Source organism: Podarcis filfolensis (genome assembly GCF_964270895.1).
Source record: "Podarcis filfolensis genome assembly, chromosome: 5".
Classification (NCBI taxonomy): Eukaryota; Metazoa; Chordata; class Lepidosauria; order Squamata; family Lacertidae; genus Podarcis; species Podarcis filfolensis.
Window position 1 is genome coordinate 43298020 of NC_139608.1, and position 20247 is coordinate 43318266.

General features: G+C 47.0%; 1 protein-coding gene across 9 annotated transcripts in view; it reads right to left on the minus strand.

Annotated features, from left to right (window-relative positions):
• Positions 1-20247, minus strand: part of LZTS2 (leucine zipper tumor suppressor 2) — a 68491-nt gene that overhangs the window by 25669 nt on the left and 22575 nt on the right. The window contains exon 1 of one of the 9 annotated variants that reach the window (XM_083615330.1): positions 6288-6400. The exons of the other annotated variants lie outside the window; for them this stretch is intronic. The gene's annotated coding sequence lies outside the window, so the exon portion shown is untranslated. Of the gene's footprint in view, positions 1-6287; positions 6401-20247 lie in introns of those variants that run through there. 9 annotated transcript variants of the gene reach the window in all.

The following is a 20247-nucleotide window of genomic DNA, read 5'->3' on the forward strand; positions in this document are numbered from 1 at the left end:
TGGTACAGTGGTACCTCTACTTATGGACACAATCCATTCCAGGGTGCCGTTCGCACTCCAAAGAGTCCGTAAGTAGAGCGCCGCTTCTGCACATGCGCATGACGTGATAATGTGCTCCTGCGTATGTGCGAAGCAGCAAACCCGGAAGTAAACACTTCCGGGTTTGTCGCATTCATAACCTGAAAAAACGCAACATGAAGCAAACACAACTCGAGGTATGACTGTACTTCACATTGCTGTGCTTTCCTACCCCCTACCTCTACTGTATAAAGAAATAACTCAACAGGAACATATTTGACATGTTTGACAGTGGAAAGGACCCCTTTGGGAGGTTGTGGACTCTTCTTCCTTGGAGGTTTTTAAGCAGAGGTTGGATAGGCATCTGTCATGGGTGCCTTAGTTGAGATTCCTGCATTGGGAGGGTTTGGACTAGATGACCATTGTGGTCACTTCCAACTATGATATGAAGCTGCCTCATACAGAGTCAGGCCACTGGCCCATCTAGCTCAGTATTGTCTACACTGACTGGCAGCAGCTCTCCAGGGTTTCAGGCAGGGGGTCTCTCCCATCCTTATCTACAGATTTCAGGAGTTGAACCTGCAGCCAACACTGCATGCAACAAAGGTGCTCTACCACTAAAGTCAAGAAGACCTGTCTCTATGATGCAGTTATCAATGGCCCCTCTGACACATGGAGATGTTGTATGCAGGCAGATGCTGCAGAACACAGAGAACAGCACATCATGACTGGACCAATCTGCCAGAGGGCATCCCACCCCTTTAAGTGCAGATCCACTCTCCCCAGCATGAGGGCAGGCCATGTGATAGCTGCACACATGACAAGCTAATGAGTTATGATCACTAGGAGCGCTGGATGGATGTGGAGTGACAGGCCACCCAGAAGAGCAGCCTAGTGCACACTGATCAGGGGCAGCATTCAGTCGGGGCACAGCTGGGTCAACCCAGCAGGGTTCCTCTCCACATGCACACACACACACATTCCACATAAAGCCATGGAGAGGAGGAACCATCTTCACCCTCTTGTTGAACCTGGGGAGTAAGAATTTAATCCCACATGATGACCTGGGCTGGCACCGGAGGACCGAAAGCTGCCAGGTGATGTGTCTGCGCCAGGTTTTTTCCCCAGGAAAGCTGTACAATTAACACGGAGACCCTTCAGAAAAGAAGAGAAGGGGGAATGAACAGGTACAAACAGAAGGAGACATGGCCTTCTGAGCACTACTGAACCCTGCAAGTACCTGACACATCATAACTACGTAGCATAAGCAGATCCCAAGGCGCATGTGTGCACATGTGCGCACACAGTCCCAACTCCCCCAGTATGCTGACACCAGATCCCGGCAGCCAGCAGCTGGCCACACTCCTGTACTCCCAAGCCCAAGGCCTCGCCACCTAGGCTAACCCAATCATAGTGGCAAACTGGATATGCGGGCACCACAATTCCAGCGGCATCTGCCTCAGCTATGTGAATACTTGCAGGCAGAGAGAAATGTGCTGTGTTGCACTTTTGGGGGGAGGAGGAGCACAAAGCAAGCTCAGCGACTCATGGGATGGGCAGGGCTCCCAACATACCAGGGGGCACAGCCTGATTGCCAACTGATCTCTGGAACACAGGCCCAGTTGTCAAGGGGAAGAAAGGAGTTACTCTGAAAATTAAAATGAGAAAGCAGAATTCCAATCAACTCTTGATCATTGCGTATGGTGGCATTGTACTGCTCAGCATACAGTTAAGGGTGTTTTTTGTGGGGGGGGGGTTAGAGATGGGATTTTAATTTGCTGACTGCAGCAAAGCCTAGGGGCAGTGCTGCCGACCACTGTACAAGTTTAAACAGCAGGAAGTCAAAAAAATGGATTGGCAGATAAACAATCTAAATAGAGGGCCAGCTGCAGAGAGCCTTAATCCCAACTAGCTGCAACATGTTAACCAAAATAGTTCGCTTTTACAGAGCATTTTAGAAAGTTTAAAATGTATCACATACATTGGTTCAGTAATGATGCCTCACAAGGTAAGATCAGCCTTATCATACCCATTTTGCAGAGAAGGGACTGAGGCTGAGAGAGAGTACTGGTTTGTTAAGACCTCTAAGTTTGCTGCAAAGGAAACATTTGCTTGAGGACTTCCTAGTTCACAGTTTATACACTTCAATACACCTGCCTTGTAAATAAGCCAACAAAAGTTTGTTTTTCAATAATATTCCTAGCCTGCATTCCCATGCTTGCCATAGATGTGGAGAAGTCCTATTCTGCAATCCCACACATGGAAATGTAGGCTTCTCTACCCTCCTAACAAGCTAGCCGAAAGAAAGAAAGAAAGAAAGAAAGAAAGAAAGAAAGAAAGAAAGAAAGAAAGCCTTCTACCAAGTGGACTGGAAGTAGGAGGATGAAAGGACTGACTGGCACTCCTCTGCATTTCCATGCTGATTGCAGAGAAAGGGGTTTTTCTTCTCCTACAGCTAGCACAGAAACCAAGTGGGCTGTTGGGAGAAGGAGCCGCCTCCCCCAGCCCTGTCAATCCCCAACATGGAACTCCTGAAATAGAACTCTGCCATTGCGCATCCTTGGGCAAGCCCTAGCCAGGCATGTCCAAAGTCTGTTTCAGGGGCCTAATCCAGCCCGCCAGTCTGTTTAATCCGGCCCCTGTGGTAGTTTATTAAAAAAAAACCTCAACAACAACTTTGGTTGGCCCTCACGGCCCTTCACTTCATCAAATCTGGCCCTCTTTGAAAAAAGTTTGTGGACACCACTGCTAGGCATTCATATCCTGCAAAATTGAGATCTCTAGATGTGAGCAAACCAACTGGCTACAGTTAGTAATTAACCTTCCACAAGGACCAGGTTCAAGAGCCCTTGGCGCTGTGCTGGGCTTTTCATGAGATAAATCTGCAGAGGTATATAGACAATGTACTATCCCTACCCTAGCTGGATCTGAGAGTCATTGACTGTAACTGTTTCTTCATTTGTTTCTCTGTCTAAAGGTCTACTACCTCACTTTTCACAGTTGTCTCAAAGCAACTCACAAAGAAAAAAGTAAACATACAATGTACAAAAGGCATAGATTAAACATAAGAAAACAAGAACATTAAACATAAGAAAACAAGAACATTAAAGCAGCCTCCTGAAATAAAAAATTGTTCTGACCCAACATCTGAAACCTTGCAGTGTCAGTCCTCGTCTGGTTCCTACTGGACGAAGCTCCATAGAACTGGGCTCACTATGCTGAGGGCGCAACCCCTTGTTAATGTGGGTCATGCTTCTGGACCACGGGGAACCACTAGTAGCTTTCCATGTTGGAAATCTATGCTTATCCTCCACTGGGAGACCAAAAAAAGAAGCCCCCTTCTGCCACCATTTCTCCCAAACCACTCTCAGCACTCAGAGGCTTCTTTTCCCACAATGCAGCAGCGGAGGGCAGCACCTGTGGCCCTCTAGAGATAGTTGTACTTCAACTCCCATCAGCCATAGCCTGCACTGTCAACAATCGGGGGTGATGAAAGTTGTAACCCAACAATGACCACAGCCTCCACTCCCAATGCTTTGGAATAAAATGTGCTACTTTGTGCATGGTATCTGAATAAGTCTAGGAAAGCCATCAAGGGAGAGGAGAAGCCTGCTGCCTCCACTTCTTAGCATCGGTCTTAAGCTGCGTGCCTGTGTAACAATGCTGCCCAGCGAACAAGACACTGCAGGGAGGGGAGGGGAGGGGAGGTCAGTCAGGGCTGTACCCTCCCTTCCCCCATCTATTTCACTTCAAAGCAAGGAGCTGAGGCATCTGCTGAAGCTATCAAGGCTGTCCAGCCTAAAGCTGAGGAACAAAGAACATGATCAGAGAGTAAGCAGACTCTTACCCTTCCACAGTCCCCCTCCCTCCTCTCAACTCTGCCAGCAGAATGTACCCAAGAAAAAGCTGCTCTCCCCCCCCCCCTCGCCTTTGCATGCACGGATGCACCCATCACCAAAGATTCCCTAAATCCCAGCCCTGGCAGTCTGAGCACTAGAGAGGCTTCCTGGCCCTTCAATACTTTTCTCTCCTATCCATCGTTCACGGGCATCTGGCCTGGAACTGAAAACGGCAAATGGCAGTGCTTTGCCCAGACTTTTCCAAGCCCTGCAGGACCAAACTGCCAGCAGCAGAGAGTTTTAAAAGTTTCAGGGCTTTCAGGTTCTTGTTTATAGAGAATGGTGATTCACAAGCTTGCAAAGGACAGCAAGCTGCCCCTAACAGGAGAGTCCCTACCGCAAACAGGCTCACGCTGGATCTTAAAAAGCACCATATACACAGAGGCAAGAATCCGAACACAATGAGTTGTGATGAATGGTTCCTGTTGTCTGTCCTCTTCACAAACACAAAGAGGCCACCTCATTTCTCCAGGAAATGTAATTAACACACACAGTCGCCTCTTGGGAGTCCCCAGCTCACTCACATGTACCCCTAACGACAGAAAAAGAGAGAACAGAATAAGAGAATTCATAGAGCTGGAGTGAGATGGCTTAGAGCAGCCTTCGTCAACGTGGTGCCCTCCAGATATTGCTGGACTACTGCTGAGCAGGTCAGACCAGGACTGTGGAAACCCAGGTCCAACTCCCCATCCAACTACTGTACAAATCTTATAGGGCAATTCTGAACCCGTCTCTCAGCCTAGCCTGCAGGGTTGTTGTGAGGATAAAACTGGAGGACAGACATATATTCATTCCTGAATTCCTTGAAGGCAGGATATAAATGCACCTTATTTATATCCTTGTCCTAGAGAGGATCTTTTATAGTTAATGCTTCTGATATTAGCCCACAGCACCCACTGTTATTCCACATGCAAACAAAAATCTCCAGGGCTTATCGCAGTCAGTCACCACAGCTAAATGCAGAAAGAGGAGCTGACAGAAACACACGTACAACAGGGAAAGCCAGCTTTGTTTGGTCTGCCCAGTGCAACGCACATGCTTCCAGCATAATATGCAACTGTCTGCATATAAACACATTCAAAGAGACTTTTTAGCTGTTGCACATGCTCCTACAGGATGCTTGCGGAGCATGTCCCAGTATCAACATTGGAAGGTTTCCTCATTGGCCTCCCCACACCTGTGCCGAAAATAGAAACCTACACTCATCCACCCTACAATTTCCACACACCATGCACACCCACCTCCAGCATTGAGAGACTAACACTCTGTCCCAGACCCCACAGCCGACCACTGAACTCCAGCTCCCATCAGCCCCAGTCACCATGGCCAATGGCAGGGAATGATGGGAGTTGTGGTCCTGCTACATCTGGAGAGCCACAGGTTTACTCCCCCTGCTCTGCACAGTATCATCCAAGGGCTTTGCATAGCCTATTCTGGCTGCTGGGGTCACTCTGGGGTTCCTTTGGGGCATCCACAGCCCTCTCCCTGGGGGCAGCTGGAGGACTAGCCCAATTGCTCAGAGCAAGCACCTGAAATGGACTCTCAACAGGCATAAACCCCAAGCCAACCCATCCAGGCAGGGGAGGGAGGGCTCTGGCAAACAGCCTGGCCTCCCTCAACCCAGGTACTGGCGCAGATTCAGAGCACCGGGGATGTGGAGGAGGAGGAGGCCACGGCCAAACTTTCCCCATGAATGAAAGGAGGGAGAAGGAGAAGCCCACTAGGCCAGACCAACAAGCTCATTGGCTGGCAAGAGGCTGCCCCGTGACGAAGAGGGAGAAAGGGGCACCTTCACGCGCGCCACAAGCCCGGCAGCGCAGACTCCCGCTTCTGCGTTGCCCTTTCATGGAGAAAGTAACGCGAAGGAACAACATTACGCGCTCAGAAACCGACTCGCCGCCGGGACAAGAGGCAGTGGCGCCTCTCCTTTCCCACCGCGGGAGACGCAAGTCGACGGATGGCGAAGGGAGAATGTGATTCCAGCAGGCAGATGGAGGGGGAAGCGGGGGGCGCATAAACAGCAACATCGCCGGCCTGCTTCCGACTCCACGCAACAACAAAGATCGCCGCGGCGGGACCACGCAGCCAACTCAGCCCCCTTCAGGAAGGGAGGTGGACGGGGGAAGCGGAGGAGCGACCCGTCGCTGGAGAAAGGCATCCCGAAAGAGGCTCCCAAGCAAGCCCCCTCGGTCGCCAACTGTAACTCAGCGCCCAAGACTCTTAGCGCACAAATCGGCTGGTCTTTTTTTTGGAGGAGGGGGGGAGCTCTCCCCTTCTGATCTTCCTGGGCCCCGGAGCGAATTCCCGCCCGTCTCCCCCCGCCCACCGGAAAGTGGATCGCGACCCCCCGCTGCCCGCCTTGCCCCGCACCTGGCCTGGCCGCCTCCATGGTGCCGGTCCGCCGCTGGGCCGCTACGGGGCACAGTTCCCCCGGCCGGCTCGCAGCGCCGCCGCGTCTCGACAAGTTTGAACAGGCTCCTCCCCTCGGCTAACCGGGACTCTCGTGTCTCGGATCCGCCCCCTACCCTCCTTCTCCGCCCAGCCCCACTTTCCTCCTCCCTTTCCCCCACCCCTACCGACTCGGCCGGGCCTGAGACACACGCGCAAAACGACGAGCGGGCGCACCAGCTCCGCCAGAGCACTCCCTAGGCGCGCTCGGAGCGCCTCACCACCCAGAGGCCCATCTCAGAGTCGCCTGGTGGTGCGCCGCGCGACTGACTTTTTTGCATCCGCACATCGCCAACAGCAAGCGATGTAGAGTAGGAGCGCGCGCGCGCACAACTACAGCTGCTGTGTAACTTTAGCGCCTGCTAATGTGCTCGACTTTTGAATTATGGTGCTGGAGAAAGTCCCATGGACTGCAAGAAAATAAAACGCATGCATTCTTAAGGAAATCAGCCCTGAGTGCTCACTGGAAGGACAGATCCTGAAGCTGAGGCTCCAGTACTTTGGCCACCTCACGAGAAGAGAAGACTCCCTGGAAAAAACCCTGGTGTTGGGAAAGATGGAGGGCACAAGGAGAAGGGGACGACAGAGGACGAGATGGCTGGACAGTGTTCTCGAAGCTACCAGCATGAGTTTGACCAAACTACGGAAGACGGGAGTGCCTGGCATGCTCTGGTCCATGGGGTCACGAAGAGTCAGACACAACTAAACAATGTGCTCGACACTGTACATGACAATGTACCTCCGAGGCTCTAAACACCCTCCATCCGACTGCGAGGCACGGGGCTCTTTGCCCACTCACCAAACACTCTACATCCCCAAGGGGCACCTGTGTGAGAGGGGGGGCTCCAGTTAGCATGTGCAGCCCAGTTTGCCCCAAGGTTTCCTGGTTGCACACCTTTACCCAACTGTGTAGGTGCAGGTTCAGTAGCTATGGACAGGCTTCAGGCTTATTCCACCCTGACCTAAGCTGAGCAGCTGTGGTTGCATAACCGCCTTTTTCCACTTATCTCTGACTTCCTCTTGTTTATTTTTCAAAGGTGACTGGCTACAAAGGTGAGCAAGACTCCTGCATCTTCAATAGTTCTGTGGCTTGCAAGATTTTTGGTCCATGCAGCTTGTCATGCAGGACTTGGGGGTGGGGGGTGGGACGGACTGCATATATCTGCCAGAAATCCATCTTCTATTAAAGGTGCAATGAGGCTTGATCTCCTTTGTAAGTTGGTCATTCTCCGGAAGTTGAGAAAGAATCCCTTGGGAAGAGATTGGCTTCACACACACACACACACACACACACACACACACACCTCGCAATTCAACAATCTCTGTGGAAGTTCCACTATGTGCATGGAGCTCCTCCCCCTAAAGGGCTGCCCCCTTCATTTCACTGCAGTGGCACTGGAAGTTTCAAAGGATGTAAAGGCATCTCTCCCAGGAAGGGCAACGTAAGCTCATTGGCATCAGCCTTGCATGAAGAAGGTCCCAGGTTCAATCCCTGGCATCTCTAGGTATGGCTGGGAATGCCCCCCATTTAAAACTCTGGAGAGCTGCTGCCAGTCAGTGCAGACCACACTGAACCAGATAGGTGATTGGTCTGACTCTGTATAAAGCAAGCTTCCTGTGCTCCTGCAAACTAGTGTTCAGAGTAAACACTAAGCTCATGTCATCTTGCCTATGCATCCTTTCCCATCCACCCCTAAACTGCTCCTTGACCACTTCTATCCATCCCTGGGCTCCCCTCCCATGGCTGCACTACGTCTCTCCATGCTGTCATTTAGTCCATATCTGCCTGGGTCCAGGCATGTGTGTGCAATTCCTGTCCCCAGCCCATGCCAGCCAGCCAGCAGTGCAGGCCAGGAAGTCAGTCACAGTCACACACACACACACACACACACTGATGCCTGGTCTCATTTTCTACGTCCGCCACAGAGGAAGCTCCTTGCCTGGGTGTACCATTCCTGTCCCCAGCCCATGCCAGCCACCCAGCGGTGCAGGCCAGGAAGTCAGTCACACACACGCACACTGCTGCCTGATCTCGCTTTGTACATCTGCCACAGAGGAAGCTCCTTGCATTGGCTGCAGCAAGCAAGGACCCAGGAATATGGCTGCATGCAAGACTCTGCCTGCTGCTGTGCTGTCGCTTGCAACTGATCTGCCCACTGAGGAGATAGAGCCAAGACAGATGGCAAGCCGAGTACAGGTGCAGGCAGGCCTTTCCCCAGATGGTGATATTCCACCCCCAACCCAGATAGCTGTCCTCATCCTCAAGCCTGGCCAAATCCTTTTGAACACATCTCCCACTATTATTTAAGCCAGCCCCCCCCCCAAACCTGTGATCCCCAGAAATTGCTCCCTCCTTCAGGCACTAGAGGGCGCCATTGATTTATATAATCCATCAGGGATATTGCTCTGGTGGCTCACTGCCCCCTGCTCCAATAATGTGCTCATGCAGGATTTTTAACTTGCCTCAAACCTTAGCATTTCAAAACAAATAATAGTTCCTTAAAGTGCCATTCACTTGGGAAGTTCCCAGTTCTAATATTGTACCAGTTTCAACAGATGGCAGCCCTGGGAGCGCAAACCTGCCCCACTTTTGCCTGCCTGGCCCCAGGGCACGTCTTCCAATGCTCATTTTAGGTATTTTATTTGCCATCATTCAATAAGCATATGGAGGTCATAGCTGTCAACTTTTCCCTTTTCTTGCAAGGAATCCTATTTGGAATAAGAAAATTTCCCTTAAAAAAAGTGAAACATTGACAGCTATGATGGAGGTATATGCAAACTTTTAAATCAGCTTAGGTCTAAATCAGTTTATAAAACCACTACTTGTTTGTTGTTTACCCTGCCTTGAACCCCTAAAGGAAAGTTATTCTACAGGCAGAGGATTGGGGCCCCTCTCTGGACCAAGAACAACAAAACTCTCCACTGACTATGGTCTCCCTTACTAATCCGCTCCTGGTGAGTTAGAATAGTCCAGCTCTATCTGATGTTGCACAAGAGGTTGCTTCTTGCAAGATAATAATAAAAGAAATTGAATATATATGTGTAAAATAAATGGTAATATATTTATTAGATAGATAGATGATAGATAGATGATAGATAGATAGATAGATAGATAGATAGATGATAGATAGATAGATAGATAGATAGATAGATAGATAGATAGATAGATATAGATAGATAGATAGGACAGGCCCAAGGTAAGCTAAGCAGTGTGACACCTTCCTGAAGCTGTAAGGGACTGAGCAGATCAGAGAAGATTTCACAACAGCAAATTGTCTGAGGGGAGATTCTTCAGTGTATAGAGTGGTACCTCGGGTTAAGTACTTAATTCGTTCCGAAGGTCCATTCTTAACCTGAAACTGTTCTTAACCTGAAGCACCACTTTAGCTAATGGGGCCTCCCGCTGCTGCTGCCACACGATTTCTGTTCTCATCCTGAAGCAAAGTTCTTAACCCGAGGTACTATTTCTGGGTTAGCGGAGTCTGTAACCTGAAGCGTGTGTAACCTGAGATACCACTGTGAAGCCTAGTTCAAACTCAGAAGTGGTGTGTGAGGACAGACTGGAGGCAGTGCCCTTCCAGTGTCTGTGGTGGTGTTGCAGGATGAGGTGAGGTGAGGCAATGCTGAGGCTGCGAACACGGACCTCGCTGCTGCTTGGCCCACCCCATTCCTGTTCTGGTGAGCCGCTTGCCACTCCGCTCGCACCCCATAGTGGAGTAAACCTACACCCTGACTGTACCACTTTGGCCTCAAGGGAAGAGGACACAACTCCTGCACATGGAAAATGAACATGTCAGAGAGAAGGCTAGGCCAAAACCCTTGTCTGTGGCATTTAGCTTTTATGTGCAGGGATTTAATTTTATTTTGTAATTTGGGTGATTCCAGTCTGTCATCTCCCACATTCAGTCTAAAGCAGCGCAGCCCAGGCACAGGTTTGCGGTCCTTAAAGTCCTGCCTTTGAAGGGCTGTCTGGTCCAAATCCAGTTTAAGGATGAAGAACCATAAAGGAGGGAGAAGGCCTTTAAGTTGCCCGTTGATAGTTAGCACTGGGACAGCAGACTGAGCGGGCACATAGGCCACCTCATTGCACTTCACAGAATCCAGTCCAATCCCCAGCAATGGTCAGGTATTATGTGAGCTGTTGGGTCAGCACAACATCTGGAGGACCCCAGGTTAGCTTATCCTAGGTACTGAACTTTTTTTTTTTATAATATTTTTATTTTTTCCATATAAACACAACATACATAAACATACAAAGACAAAAACAGAACAAAAAACATGTATCATTTCATATCTTAATTTCTTATACCTTTCTTCCCCGACTTCCTCATGCCTCCCTTTTCTGTATTCCAAATTCTTATCAATTGTTCAGCAAATCTTCCCTTATTTTAATTTAAATTTAGACTAATCTTCCTTATTCTCCTTGTCTTAACCATAGCTAATAGTAACCATTTACTTTCCAGTCCAACATCATTCTAACTTTCATTAATTTTGTAATATTTCTTTAAATAGTCTTTAAATTTTTTCCATTCTTCTTGCGCTGCTTCTCTTCCCTGGTTTCGGATTCTGCTCGTCATTTCTGCCAAGCCCATGTAGTCTATCACCTTCATCTGCCATTCTTCCAGTGTGGGTAGCTCTTGCGTCTTCCAGTACTTCGCAATGAGTATTCTAGCTGCTGTCACATCCTGCGCAAAAGTAGTGGGGAGATAGGGCACCCCTGACGTGTCCCTTTTTCAATCTTGAACTCTTCTGTAACCACATTATTTACAATTAGTTTCGCTTTCTGTTCAGAGTATATTGCACCTATACCATTCTCAAACCCTTGGCCTACCCCCATCCCCCGGAGGTTCTTCAACATAAAACTCCAAGAAATGTTGTCAAAGGCTTTCTCGGCATCCACAAATATCAAAACAGCCTTAGTGTTTATATTCACTTCCAACTTTTCCAAAATGTCAATTATATTCCTTACATTGTTCGACAAATGCCTTTTTGGGAGAAAGCCTGCTTGGTCCCCATGAATCTCCTCCATCAAAACTCTTTTCAGACTCTTTGCTAAAATGTCAGCAAAGATTTTGTAATCCACATTCAATAACGAGATGGGTCGGTAGTTTTTAAGTTGAGTCTTTTCAGTCTCTGTCTTTGGTATAAGTGTGATATAGGCCTCACTCCACGTATCAGGTGCCCTTTTCCCCTCCATAATCTCATTACAGACTTCCTTCAAAGGCTGTATCAGTCCTTCCTTCAAAACTTTATAATATTTAGAAGTCAGTCCATCCGGCCCGGGGGATTTGCCCAGCGTCATGCCTTGAATGGCATCTTCTATTTCTTGTGCTGATATCTCCTGATTCAAAATTGTTTTACTTTCCTGCGAAACCTTTTTCAGCCCATTTTTCTCGAGGAATTGTTGTATATCCATTTCATTTTGCGGCCCTTGTGTGTAGAGTTGTCTAAAGTAGTTCTGAAAACAGTTCCTAATTTCCGCTGGGTTGCTTATATTCTTTCCTTCCACCTCTATATTTGTCACCGTGTTGAGTTTTTGTCTCTTCTTTATTTGCCAAGCCAATAACTTACCACATTTGTCAGCAGATTCAAAGGTCTTTTGTCTCATTTGTTTAATTTTCCACTCTAATTCTTGATTCATCAGTTCCATATATTGTGTTTGATGAAATTTAATTTCTCTTAAAATCTCTTGGGATTTTGGCTTCGATCTTAGTTGTTTTTCCCCTTCTTTTATCTTTTCCAAAATTCTCTCATTCTTCTCATTTTGCTTTCTTTTCTTTAAAGTATTTTGCTGAATCAAAAACCCTCTCATCACGGCTTTGCTTGCGTCCCATACTATTCTTTTTTCTACTTTAGACCTTAAGTTGATTTCAAAGTAGTCTTTCAAAGTTTTTTGGGCCTTCTTACAGATCTCCTCATCTCTGAATAAGGTGTCATTCATTCTCCATCTGAAGGAACCAGTTGTTGTTTGCCTCATCACCATCTTTACAGCATTATGGTCGGAGAAAGTTTTTGGGCAGATTTCTACTTTTTTTATGTTCGGCGCCATACTGCTAGTCACCCAAATTTGGTCAATCCTTGTCCATGTCATTTTGGCTTCAGAAAAGAAGGTTCCCTCTCTTTCTAATGGGTGTTTTGTTCTCCAAATATCAATCAAATCCATATTGTCAGTCATTTCAAAAAAAGTCTTTGGTAGTCTTCCATCTTTTGTTATTACCTGTCTTTGTGCTTTATCCATATTTGTTGAAACTACTCCATTCATATCTCCCATCAAAATTAAGTTGTAATCCATATGGTCCATCAAGATTTCATGCAACTTCTTAAAGAATTCAGCTTTCCCTTCATTTGGTGCGTAGATTCCCACTATCAAATACTTCTCTCCTTGAGATTGAATTTCAATTGCCAAATATCTTCCTTGATCATCCTTAAAAATTTGTTTCGGTTGCAACTTTTCTTTTGCATAGATCACCACTCCTCTCTTTTTTACTCTGTCTGAGGATATAAATTCCTGTCCCAATCTTTTATTTATTAATAATTTTCTATGTGCTCTTGTCACATGAGTCTCTTGTAGACAAATCAAGTCCAGTTGGTCTTTCTTTAGGGCATGAAATATATTTTTTCTCTTTCTGGGAATGTTCAAACCGTTACAATTCCAGGTTAGAAGTTGCAAAGCCATGATGGGATTATTTACTCCTTCCTCCTACAGCTCCCTGTTTTTGTTCCTCGTCTGTCGGTGGTACCGTGTTCGTGTCCAGTGACGGATGCCCTTGTCCTGGAAATGTCTCTTTCTGTAGGTCTTCTTCGTGTTCTCCCAGGAACTTGTCTTTATCACTCACAGTCTTTATTCTTCTCTTCTTCCCCTTGTATTTAAAAGACAAGCCTTGGGGAAACTCCCACCTGAATGGTATGTAGTTCCTTTTCAGCAATATCACCAGGTCCTTATAATGTCCTCTTGCGTCCAAGATACTCTTAGGGATGTCTTTAAAGATCTCAATATAAAAATCTTCAATTCGAAGGGTTGTTTGGTAATGCAGGTTCAGTATTTTATCTCGCTCCTCCTTTGATCTTAGAGTTATAAGACAATCTCTGGGTCGATTCTTCTTCTGCCTTGTTCCCAATCTAAATGCACTTTCTATCTTAAAATCTTCTTTCTCCAACTCCTGCTTCCAGAAATCAGAAAATTCTTTTGTCAAGTAATCCACCAAGTTGTCTCCTTCCTTTTCCGGCACAAGTCTAATCCTTAAATTCCTCTCCTTACGTTGCATATCCTGCATAGAGAGTGCCAACTCATACTCATCCAATTTCTTGTAAACTGGTGGAAATTTTTCCTCCGCAGCAGTTGCGATTTCCTTAGCTTCCTCGGCTATCTTTCGTGTTGTAGATGAATCTTCCAATAATTTCCCAATTGCTTCTGCATTTGAATTCACTTTGTTCCCAAGGTCAGTTATACTTTTTGTATTTAAGTCAATTTTCCCAGAGATTTCTTCAATTTTTTTATTTGTTTCAGCAACTTGTACTTTAGTTTCAGCAACTTGTAATTTAGTCTCTGCGCCTTGCTTTTTTAATTCCTCCAAAGAGTCATTTATCTTCTCCAGTACCTTAGCAAATGATTCTTCTGTAGACATTGCTTTCACTTTTGACTTTGCAACAACTGTAGTTCCAGAGGCTCCTATTACAGAAGCCCTTCTTTGCATGGAAGGGTCAATTTTGTATTGTCTGCCAGATCTCAAGGTTGTTTCTTGTAAATCCCCTTTCTCTTTACCATCTGCCATAACAAAGTCTTTTAGTCAAGGTCATTCCCACACTTTGGAGCTATCAAACAAAAGTTCTCAGATTTTAAACTCCACTTGTTGCTGAAACAATTTGTAAGTCCTCTAGAGGGCGTAGAGTCAATTCTTTACTTCTCAAAATAGTCCCACACTCTTCAAAAAAATAACAAAAGTTTTCCTAGTCCCTTCCAATTTTTCTTTTCTCTTTCAAGGGGGTCCCAATCAATAGTGTCCTATAAGTAACTTTGCAATGCAACAAAATCAATGTTTCAAGTTGGAAGTAGCCAAAGTCAATTAAAGATACTTTTTAGCCTTCTTATAGCAACAGTCCTTAGCCGGTTCCTTTTCTCCGGCAGTCCGATCCCAGGTAAAGGAGCAGCGGTACTTAATTCAATTCTTTTAAATTGGCAGGGAAACACTTTAAAGTCTTCTTCCCCCCCCTCCTGCCTTCGGGGAGGGAGTTCTTTGCTTTGGTGGTGGATTTCTTAATTCCCACAAATTTCCTCTCAAGCAGTTACAGCTAGAGTGCCTTTCGCTTTGATCTTGCTACAGAACGGAAAGCAGACTTCCTTTTTAGTGCTTGTCCGTCTCGGTACCCAATTTCTTTATTTTTAGAGTCCAATTATATTTTAGCGGTCAATCCTACTCACGGATAGTTGTTCTTTTAGTCCAATTTCACCGGAAGAAATCAGCGCTCTCCGCTAATGGCGACGCGGCTTCGCTTCGCAGGCTGGGTGAAGACGACTCTCAGCACCGCTCCAAAGCCCCTCCGCTGCTCCGCAGCCTTTAAAAAGGCTATTTCGCAGCGTCGGGGGGGGCGCAAAGGTGCCCGCCGAGTCTCCGGTTCACAGGCAACGCGCCTGTGATTTTTGAGGGTCCCCGCTTCGCCGTAGCTGACAGGACCCGAACCTACGAAGCAGATATCTCCCGGAGCTCCGGGTGAGATCCGCCATTAAGCGCTGGCGCTAACCGGAAGTCCAATCCTAGGTACTGAACTTCAGCAGATTCTGAATTAACAGCAATGGCGGGAATGACAGATAGCGGTGGGAGAAAGGAGTCCTCACAACACAGGGAGAACAAATAAACATGGAGGTACATAGGCAGAGTGGCAGAGCACAGATGGGAGTTCAGGAAGGTGCCATATACCAAGCCAGATAATTGGTCCATCTTGCTAAGTATTATAGACACTGCCTGGCAGTGTATCGGAAGATCCAGGGATGGAACCTTTTTGCACGCAACATGTGCGTTCTACCACTGAGCCAAGGCCCTTCTCCTATGCAGTACCACTGGCAATACAGTTCAATGTAGTTATCACTGGCCCTGCTGTCACAATGCGATGCTGCATGAAGAACAAGCCAGATGCTACACAGAGCTCCATATGCTCCACACTGACTGGCAGGTGCTCTCCAAGGTCTTGGGGTCTTTTCTAGTCACACCAGGAGATGCCAGGGACCAAACCTCAAACATCCTTGCATGCTCTATCTCTGAGCAACAGCTTTTTCTCGGAAAAGGGAGAAACTCTGATTAAGTGGGGACTCTGGTATGGAATCTCAAGGGCTATGGGGTAGGATCACTGGAAGATCAAGAGCCCTTTGGCCTTCTGAGCCTCTACACTCCCTTCCAACAGTGCTCTGGCACCACGAGGCATTTGCAGTGAGCCCCTGATGTTGCCGCCCCCTCATCTGTTCAAGAATGCCAGGCGGCTTCAGGACTGGCTGGCAGAGTAGATATATCTGTGTCCTGCTTGCCGATCAGAGAAGACAGGCCTGCCCGCATCTTCCTTGTCACGAGGCTGCTCCCGGCCTTGGTGTTTATTTGCTCTTTGGATTTCTGCTTCTTCAAACAGAAGTGCATCCCCAACCCCCTGGTGTGACTGTGGCAGCCATATGATTCGCCCAGCAGCTGTTCCTGGAAATTCACTGGAGAATCTTGCTATTTGGCAGATATGGGGGGGGGGCAGACGGACACATGGGAGGGGCTTCTCTTAAAGGCCTATGACACCAATAGTGAAGAAATGTTATTTGGTCGGCAGTGTTGTCTTTGGAACAAGGACAGATTCAAATCCCTTCTTGCCCACAGGACCTTGGGCAGGTTTCAGCCCAACCCATCTCACGCCACTGGTTTTGAGCAATGGTTAATTGTAAAGAACTGAAAAAAACCCAAATATCAAATGGTTACAACTCTTTAAACCTGGTCTTTTCATATACCAGCCCAAAAAGTTGGGCAGAAAAAAAATCAAAGTCTCATCCACTTGTGAACTACAGGAAATGTTTCTGATACATTATTTCCCTGTATCAGGAAATTTTTTATGTCGGATTTTTACTATTTTTTATATTTGCTGTAAGCTGCCCAGAGTGGCTGGGGAAACCCAGCCAGATGGGCAGGGTATTATTATTATTATTATTATTATTATTATTATTATTATTATTTTCTTCTTATAACAGCCTAGCAAGGTAGGTAGTTTTTAGCACATGCCATTAACATTTACACTACATCAGCTCTCCATCTGTACAAAGTTTAAAGTGATTTCAAGGAGATTGTTCTACAACCACCTTAGGACACCCACAAGTGGTTTCTTACTTGTCTGTTGGGAACTATGGCACTAAGATATGGCCCAAGTGCATTCAGAGATATGGCTAGTTTTCTGATGATGTCTCTCTGAAATGTTTCAAGTGCTCCTACTACATTATTACTCATGAAGGAGAGCTTTTGCTCCCAGGCGGCCCAGTCCTGTGTAAGTGTCCTCAGAAGTAAGTCCCACTTGGTTCACTGGGACTTACTGCCTCTTTAGTATGCTTAGGATGCAGTCATAAGAGTTACACAACTCAAGGGAAAGCAAGCAATAGACTGCCCTTGATCTGACACTAGAGGGCAGTATGTTAGTTAAGCTGAAGTTTGCAGACTGCTACACATTTTTGCCTGTTTCTGACAGATGTTAACAATCTGTAGTCCTGCTTTCAGAGGTCTGCCCTGTATGAGTTTTCTTCCTGTCTTCACCAACCTAGTGCCTTTCAGAAGCGTTGGACTGCAGCTCTCATCAATCCCAGCCAGCAAGTCTTTGTAATGTAATCCAGGATGTCCTCTCTCCCTCCCAAATCCTCGCCTCCTTCACCAGGCTGGGCAAACACCAGATGGGGAGAACACTCCACCCATAGCACACCATACTCTCCAGCCCAAAGCCTCACATGACAGGATGGAATCCATCATGTGCCGCCAGTCATGTGCTTACAGAGCACATTAAAGCCTAGTAAATGTTTAACCCCTTCAAAATCTGGCACAGGCAACCTATCCAGCTGCGCAGGTTTGGCTGGTGAAATGATGACCAACTTTAGCAGCTCACCGGGGGGAGGGGGCAGAATCATAACAGGAAGGAGAGGAACAACATACCTCTCAAATATTTCTGCTGTGCCACCCAAACAGAACAGTGTCACAAGAAAAATGTCAGAGCAATCACATGGGGTGAAGACCTCAAGGTGAGTCAACATTCAGGCCCTTTCAGAACTAGCTTTCAAATTCCACATCTTTCTGTCAATAGTTTGAATAGAGATGAAATAAATCTTCCAGCTTGGAATAGGATTATGCTTGACAAGCATTGCCAAGGGCTCATCCAGACTTCCGCTTGCCTCACTGCTCCCCCAACCCAGGAGAAAACCCCAATCTTTACTGCTGAATTGGAGCAAACAACCATCAGTTTTTCTGCAGATTGATGTTTGTGCCAATTCAGCGCTAAAGAGCAGGTTTTCCTGGGGAAAGTGGCATGGAAAATGGAAAACTGCTCAGACCCATGATTTCCAGGCATGGGACAATCGGAAGTGTGTCCCAAGAGAAAGCTGGTATTTTGATAACTAAATTACTGAAAAGTGGACTATATTTATAACCAGCTGTTTCATGCCAAGAGTTGCTCAGGTGTTCAAGGAAACGAAAGTGCAGTTTTGAAATCAGTGGTTAAAATCAGCAAAGTTTCGAAATCTTGATATTCCCTTTTCCTTTCTAAACAAAAGTATTCTATTTATTATTAAGTAAGAATTATTACTTACTTACTTACCTATCAGTATTTATATACTGCTTCATCGTCATCAAAACCTTTAGATAGTTCACACAAAATATAAACCAGTGTTTCTCAAACTTTGGCCCCCAGGTGTTGTTGGACTACAACTCCCATCATTCCTAACTAGCAGGACCAGTGGTCAGGGATTATGGGAGATGTAGTTCAAAAATATCTGGGGAACCAAGGCTTAGAAAGGCTGCTTTAGAATTACAGAAATGCAGAAAGGGACCCTGAGCATCATCTAGTCCTGCGGTCCCATATGGGGATCGAACCTGCAACGTTGGCCTTAACAGCACCATGCTCTAACCAACTGAGCAACAGAGAGCCAGTGTGGTGTAGTGGTTAAGAGCGGTAGTCTCGTAATCTGGGGAACCGGGTTCACATCTCCGCTCCTCCACATGCAGCTGCTGAGTGACCTTGGGCCAGTCACACTTCTCTGAAGTCTCTCAGCCCCACTCACCTCACAGAGTGTTTGTTGTCGGGGAGGAAGGGAAAGGAGAATGTTAGCCGCTTTGAGACTCCTGAAGGGGAGTGAAAGGCGGGATATCAAATCCAAACTCCTCTTCTTCTTCTATCCAGGCATATTTAGGAAGAGCCATTTATAAGCAGTTACAGTCCTTGCACAGTCGCAAAGGGAAGTGGCCAACCACCGGGGGCGGGGGCAGGCAATTTCACTCAGGCTTAAAAAGATGACATCCTTTGTTAAGAGAAGCTCTGCAAACTTTGGAGCTGAAGCTACAGCCCCTTCATTAAACAAATCTGGGCAAAGCAAACGAACAAAGCCAAGGCTGTTTTCCCAACTGGAAAACACGGGGGAGGCTTGGAATTAAGGAGCCTCTGCAGAGACTTGCTCAGAGCCCATGGGAGGCGAGAGGAGGCTTTGGGGCCAAGAATCTACCATGCACAAGGTGGATTCCCAGGCTGCCTCTCCCTGAGACCCAGGCTGTTCTTCTTCACCCTTCCTTCTTTCCAAATTCCTTGCACTACACAATACAGAGAAGGACAACGAAAGAAAGGGGGCTACGTGACAGTCCTTCAAGCTGCCATCTGTGGCATGAGGTGGGCTAGTCTCTCTGTCATGGCACCGCCACTTGCTCAGGAGGACCAGAAGGGGGCAAGGCAGGGTGGTGGCAGGTGTGCCACCACTGCCAACGCGGTGCTTCCACTGACCTCGCCCCACCCTGCCCCATCAAGTGGCAGTGCTACCCCAGGACAGTGCAGGAGACACCCAACACACACCTCAGACACCACAATGGAAGACATCCCCTCCAATATCAGGCAAGACTGTTTTATGCCATGGATAGGACTCGTGTTGCATTTTCCAGAGCAGAACTTAACAGGCCAGGAAGAAGGCCTGCAGGGCAGTGTGGAGTAGTGGTTAGAGTGCTGGGCTGGCAGGCCAGTTACTGCAGAACAGGGGTCCTTGAAAGCTTAATTTGGGTGAGGAAAAAGAAGCCTTTTGTTGTCTATTAGGAAGAACAGAGGAAGCTGATTTATACTGAGACCATTGGTCTCTCTAGCTCAATATTGTCTATTCTGACTGGCAGCAGCTTTCTGGGGTTTCAAGAGGCATGCTCTTAGCCCTATCTGGAGGCACCAGGGATTGAACCGGATACCTTCTACCTGCCAGGCAGATGCTCTCCCACAGAGCTGCAGCCTTTCCCCCCAAATATCACTGCAAAAAGCCACGTCAGCCTAGCTGCAGAGAAGTGCACAGGAACACTGGATGCTGCCTTATACTGAGTCAAGCCATGGGTAAGTTTAACTCAGTATTGTCTACATTGATGGGCAGCATTTCACACAAGGGTCTCCCCCAGCCCTACCTGGAGATGCCGGGGATAGCTGTGCTATCATAATGATTAAGGTCTTAAATGATAATTTTAGGCTATATGTTAGTGACTAAGTTTTAATTTATATATATTATACCTAATTGCAAATTCAAATGTATCCCTATCATGTTTTAGGACTTCTTTGATATTGTATGTGGGCTGGAACTGGTCTGTAACCAAAATAATAACCTGGGACCTTCTGTATCCAAAGCAGGTCAACTGCCACTGAAATATGG